This window comes from Electrophorus electricus, chromosome 1 (assembly GCF_041902795.1).
Source record: "Electrophorus electricus isolate QZ-2024a chromosome 1, ASM4190279v1, whole genome shotgun sequence".
In the NCBI taxonomy this organism is placed as follows: Eukaryota; Metazoa; Chordata; class Actinopteri; order Gymnotiformes; family Gymnotidae; genus Electrophorus; species Electrophorus electricus.
The window spans coordinates 40,774,960-40,781,818 of record NC_137497.1 but is presented as its reverse complement, the minus strand read 5'-3'; the positions used below and the strand labels follow the sequence as shown (position 1 = coordinate 40,781,818).

At 35.2% G+C, this 6,859-nt stretch overlaps 1 long non-coding RNA gene across 1 annotated transcript; it reads left to right on the top strand.

Moving 5' to 3' along the window:
- Positions 1-445: 445 nt before the first annotated feature.
- LOC145645805 (uncharacterized) lies at positions 446-5,936 on the top strand. The gene is made up of 3 exons (XR_014116136.1): positions 446-603; positions 1,912-4,262; positions 5,888-5,936. It is a non-coding gene; the product is annotated as an uncharacterized LOC145645805 (long non-coding RNA).
- The last annotated feature ends 923 nt before the right edge of the window (positions 5,937-6,859 follow it).

The following is a 6,859-nucleotide window of genomic DNA, read 5'->3' as shown; positions in this document are numbered from 1 at the left end:
ACTGTTGATGGAAGAAGTGCTCTCCTTCCACACTTCAACATGACAAATAACTATACGGGAAGGACCACAGTGTCAGTGATGACAGGGCCACCGGGCCACTTTGTAACTTGTGAGGCAGCAAACTACTTGGGCAATGACACTTACCAGATGTCTGGCGTTCCACAGCTGGCAAAAGGTACTGGATACTTCTCACTTGTGTGTAGGGGAAACCGCAGAAGGACATTACTGCTTGTTCTTAAGTCATTTCCTCCATTCTTTCCAGGCACTGTTGGATTTTACTATTTCATTCTGGTGGCCATAGTTTTAATTGTGGTTGGAATTGTGCTAGTTGTCCACAGAAGACTGAAAACGAGGTAGTTTTTTATGATTCATTTATACAGTCACAATTACATTTATCTGGTGTCTTAGTACTGGGCTAAAGTTAAACCCTAGCAGCACCTTTTAAGGTCTATTGTTACCTTTTTTCTTTTTTAATAGACCAGATTTCTGTCTCACATATTTATAGTCTGTTTGCTCTTCAATCTGTACATACTGATTTAATTTCAGACATGAAAACTCAGGAGGAGCTAAAAATACAAGTTCAGAGAACCCAACCCAGTGTAGGTAAGTCCAAAAGCTCCTCTGCAGTCATGTTTGTAATCATTTTAATACGGAAATGACTCATTCTGGGTTGAACTGTAGCAAAGGAAAATATGCACTTCAGTCAGACAAAAGTCTTATTACCTAGAAATAGTGTGGACACAATCTTTATGGCCATATTTTTTTCCTTGAATAATCTGAATATTTGTTGAATTCAGAAACAAGTTGTATATTTGAATACAAAAACACCCAGAGGAATCTGCCTCTTCAAGGAAAACGTTTCTGAATGTTCATAGTTTTCTGTCATTTTGATCATTAAAAAATCTACAAATATAAACTTAGACACTGTAAATAATGTGAAAAACAACAGAATTCATCAGATTATAAACAAATCTTATTTAAACAGTTAAATTAAATGTCTCTTGATTAACCTACTGAATGTATTCAGATGCTTCACTACTGCTCCATCGTCTACTACTAGGCCTCAGTCTTCCACTGACCTGCCCACTTTAGACCTTAATTCCAGTTAGACTGTACACAAAAAATAAATTAATCTATTTACTTTTCAAATTAATTTAACTAGAGAATATTAAAATTTTCATTTAACCTCGGTTTGATTTGCAAATGAATAATGTAAGAAGTAATTGCTTCATGCAAATGTATTGTTCTAACATTTTTCAACTGTGTATATGTACAGTACATATATTTTAAGTTATTACAATACTTAATTTTAATATGTTGTAGATGTTTTTTTCTAAGGAACACTGTTTTGTTTATTTAGGCAGAACATAGAGTCAAGTGGAACCCAGACCAACACCCAACAGATGATGATCAATCATTTGTATAACTTTGACATTATCTATACAAATACTGCATGTGGTGGGAATATTTACAATAACTCCATGGTGACTTCACAGGCTCCCAAGGTAGCAACAGCACACTGCCCAATAAAGACAATGCAATGTTAGTACAGCTAGTAATGTAGTGGTTTCTCAGTTCCAGTGCTGGGCCATCTGCCATGTTCTCTCTGCTCCAATTGATTTCTAAACTCATCATCTAATTATTGGGCCTTTCATAGTCTGAATCAGGTAGGCTGGGGCAGAGAAAATACAAACATTCAGAGCAGGGTGCCCCCCATATCTGGAACTGATGAACTCTAGTACTGAAGAAATTAGTGTTCCTCACATTCAACCCTGGAGAGTAAAAGCACTGTGTAGTTTACAGTTGACCCTGCTCAGACGCATCTATTAATTTTAAGTTTACTATTAAGTTTATTTTGTATGTATTAAGAACAGAGTCATGATGTTTTTTGTTTGATTGTTTGTTTCTTAGGATGACATGTCCAATATCTACCTGAAGGAATGATACTCTGCAAATATCCTGATGGCCTCAGCTGTCCATTTCTTCAGTACTCTTCAACCCAAAATGTTCAGAAATAGAATTCAGAGTATTGTGAACGGGGCAGGTGCGATGAGTAGTCCCTAGCAGGGGTGGGTGTGTCTCCCCTGCTAATTGGCTGACCAACCGTGACACATGGAGGCTTCAACATGCACAGAAAAGGGCAGTGCTAAATTAATGTGAATGTAGTATGGATATGTGTGCTTGCAAAGCACAAACCATGTCTAAAAATAACAAGAGAAGAATTGATCTGTTTCTTATACAACACTGCCCTATTTTTATTATGAACTACTTGCCATATGCTTAGTGCATATAATTGGATCATGACAGAGAATGGCACCAGTATGGTCATGTATTGATCAAATCTCAAAAATAAAGTGTAAAGTCGTCTGAGCCACTAACCACATTTAGTTCAAAGAAATAGGAAGTCAGAACTATGACAGAGTTCAGGAAGTCAAATATCTATCATTAAGTGTTTTGTTTAAAGAAAGTAACCAAAGGACAGATCTTTGTCACCGAGAGTGTGGTGTCTACAGCAGACAAGGGTAAGAAACATCAGCACAACAACAACCACCACAATAATAAAAATAATAATAATAATAATAATAATAATGATACTTTTCATATACTTTTCATTCTTCTGGAAGCCAGTGGACACAATAGGTATTCAACTTCATTTTTGGAAATGTTTTAATTTTACATGGGGCTATACAACTCTCTTTGGCTGTTCTGTGACTTAGCCCTTTCTGACTGAGTGCTTCCTGAATGACAGGAAACTCATATCTAAAAAGCAGAGTTAACGTGAGGCAGACGTTTCTCTTTCCTGCGATCATCGTCTTTGTAGACCTTTCACATACTTACTGGCTCATCTCTTCTGTGCTTTTAACACATGCCTTCAGTGTTCTATTGATTTCTGCTGTGGACAGCTGGATAATGCTATCCCAAAACAGATTTTCTGTGCAAATATTTTTGACATAAGGTATTTTTTACTCAAAATGTATAGTCATAAGCAAGTATAGGGTTAAATGAGGGGTTAATGCCCCGCTTTTAAGGAAAAAGTCAAATTTAGAAGAGAAACAAGGTTATAACATTTTTATTTTTTAATGCTATATAACAAGATGGTGGTATTTTAGTAGCAAGTAAATGCAGCAAAATTAACATTTAAAATATTCAAGTCTTAAAGTCTATAGTTTTTATCAGTAATAATGTAATAATACATTAAAGGGCTTAAACACATACAAAATGTTCTCATGATATAATGTAAAATCAAAAATGATATCACAGAAGACCAAACCCACCTCACTTAATGGATGAGATGTATGATAAGAGAAGATGTATCAGTAAATATTTCTGGAGTATATTTGCTTATAAATAATATGTTGAAAGGAAATCTGGTGACTTTTTTTTTTGTTGTGGATAAATGATTTCATGAGCGTATTAGCCATGGAGGCTTCAACATGCACAGAAAAGGGCAGTGCTAAATTAATGTGAATGTTGTATGGATATGTGTGCTTGCAAAGCACAAACCATGTCTAAAAATAACAAGAGAAGAATTGATCTGTTTCTTATACAACACTGCCCTATTTTTATTATGAACTACTTGCCATATGCTTAGTGCATATAATTGGATCATGACAGAGAACGGCACCAGTATGGTCATGTATTGATCAAATCTCAAAAATAAAGTGTAAAGTCGTCTGAGCCACTAACCACATTTAGTTCAAAGAAATAGGAAGTCAGAACTATGACAGAGTTCAGGAAGTCAAATATCTATCATTAAGTGTTTTGTTTAAAGAAAGTAACCAAAGGACAGGTCTTTGTCACTGAGAGTGTGGTGTCTACAGCAGACAAAGGTAAGAAACATCAGCACAACAACAACCACCACAATTATAATAATAATAATAATAATAATAATAATAATAATACTTTTCATAAGTTAAAACACAGCTCAAATGTTTTACAAACGTTTTGCAGTTGTGCACGTAAGACATGTATAGCCTATATAATAAAAATAAATCTACTATATACAATGTATATAAAAATGAAGTTGAATAAAAGTACATATCAAATTCAAAAGTGCTTCAAAAAGCACTTTCCTTGCATATGTGATAGAGGATCTAATCATATTTTCTGTGCACACTATAGCAGGGGGTTCTGCTCATCAACAGAAGAACATTTTAAGAAACACAACAAAAACAGAAGCCCACATGGCTCAGCTAACTTAAGAACATGACCAAAGGACTGGTATTTATTTGCCATCGCGTGTGGTGTCTACAGGAAGGAAGGTAAGAAACATCAACACAACAACAACAACTACAATAATAATAATAATAATAATAATAATAATAATAATAATAATAATAATAATAATATAAAAATACTAATAAGTAGAATGATATTTCATACATTAAAATGCAGAAGTAGTGCATTTGTGCAAATATATATATATATATATAAACAAACCAGACATAAACTGGTTTCACCATTTAGAGCTACAAAAAACAATTTCCCTGCATATGTGATAAAGGATCTGATGAGATTTTCTGTGGACACTATAGCAGGGTGGTTCTGCTTATTAACAGAAAAACATTCTAAGAAAAACAACAAAAACAGAAGCCCACATGGCTCAGCTAACATAACTAAAAGGTAACTAAAAACCAACAGTAATGAGGAATGCCTAAAACCTAGTCTAAGCTAATGCTGTTGACTGATGCTAATCCCCCAAAACAGGAACATGAAAACCACACTAGGCAAATAAGAAAATCAAGGCAAGATGCACTCAGACTTTATACAAGTGCGCTTTTACAGCTGTTTTGCATTGGTCAACGGAACACGCCATAGGTGCCAATATTGTTATGTTTCACACTCGTCTTAAAATTAATTCAACACAATTTTTTGTTCCATAGTGTTTGTTTAAAGCACCTTTTGCAGCAGTGACTGCTTTAACGCTTGCAAGCTTGATGCACTTTTCTGTTGGAAGTTTCTCCAATTAATTAAAAAATAGAACATTTAATTAAACAATAAGGAATAATAAAAGAAAGCAGATAAACACACCGAATTGATATACAAATAATTGTTTTAGATTGAGAAATTATTTTTGATCTGTTTTTTGAACCTGGTGAGACTGTTCCAGAATTATACTGTATATGTGTTGGAAAACTGATCTAGGCTGAGGGTCTGAAATTCTAATGAAAAATGTGTAGACCTTGTTGTACTGAAACCTGTTTGTAAAGCATGGTGGCAGCTCAGTGGTTTAAGCTGTTTGTTTTTGGTCTTGTAATTAGAAGTTCACACCCCACCACCAAGCTGCAACTGTTTGGCCCCTGATCAAAGTTATATTCAGTCTTAAATGTAAAGGAGTCCAAAAGAAGAGTATGAGAAAATAAACAGGAATATTTGGTTAATTTCATAAATATTTATATATCAGAAATTCTGAAAATGTGGATGAAAGTGTACATAATTAACTAAAGACATCATTCTAACAAACCATTTCTATAGAATATGTAAAGAGATTTTATTACTTTTGAAAGTACTGACCTGGATAATATTACAGTAAGATAAGTACTAACATAGTTTCTCATGAATGAGTATACCAAGAAATTTAGTACAGTGGACCTGTGTTCATATTGAATTAGAAATATAAACTGGGGGGAGTGTATCAATAGATACAGATTATACAACTAAGATTGCTTAGTAGTGTTTTAGTGATTGTTTCTGTATCAACTGGGAAGAAGTTTGGTTTTCACCTGCATTACAGTGTCTTATAGAATATAGTTACAGAATGAAAGCAAGCACTCCGTCACTGAGATGCAAACTGAATTGGGTTGGGAATGGCTTAGAAAAAGAATCACCACCTGCCAGTACAAGCAGAATGTACAACTTCCACCATGTTTTTCCATCTCTTATCTAGGTTACAGTGTGCAGTAATGGACAGAGTGATTAAACTCTTTCTAACAGGTAAAGATCAACAGACCATGCTTTTACCTGTCTGTGAATGCGATGATGAATGTCCCATGTTATGCCCCACAGAGTAGAAAACTTACTCAGAATGTTCACTGTAGGTTATTGATATATTCATCAGTAGTCAGTAAAGGAGGACAGTGCGCAGTGAAACTCACAGACTGCATATCCCCTCATATCCGCAAGACTTTCTGTAAAAGCAGCAATGACCAACAGAGACAGAGTAAGCGTCCAGCAGGGTGGAGATAAGATGCAACTCAAGGATGGTAACAAGTTCAACATCAAAAAGTACAACAGACTGTACTTCTTGAACATTGTACAATGTATTATAGAAAGTGCAAGGACGAGCTGAAGTTACAGGCCTACAGCAATGCTGATTAGGCAGCAGACAGGCGAGATAGTGTTTCAGTCTAAGTAAAAAAGATGGTTTGATTTCATGGAAAACTAAGAAACAACCAACAGTTGCACAAATGTTAAGCGGAGTATATGGCCATTACTGCTACTGCACAGGTGGGTATATACCTCATTCAGTTACTTGCTGGACTTGATAGTGAAACTCACCATATGACAATGAAAATCTACAAGGTTAATCAAGGTGCAATTGCATTAACACAAGAGCTTGTAAGCAGACAGAGGTGCAAGCACATTGATAAGTATAACTTTATCAGAGCTACGTTGAGTAATGAGAAAATTTCTTTGACATTATATTTAACAGAAGAAATGGTCGTTGAAAGGGTATGTTTCCCAGTTCAGAAGCTGAGACCCCCCCTTTCAATTTGAGTCAAGTTGTTAAGGAGAATGTTGCCATCGTCACAGTCCCTTGCAAGTGAATTATTTCTTGTCACCAATCTACTATCCAAAGTGCACGTCAACAAGCTGAATAAACTCTGCACTCTATCCTGTCTCCCAGCTTCACTCCTGA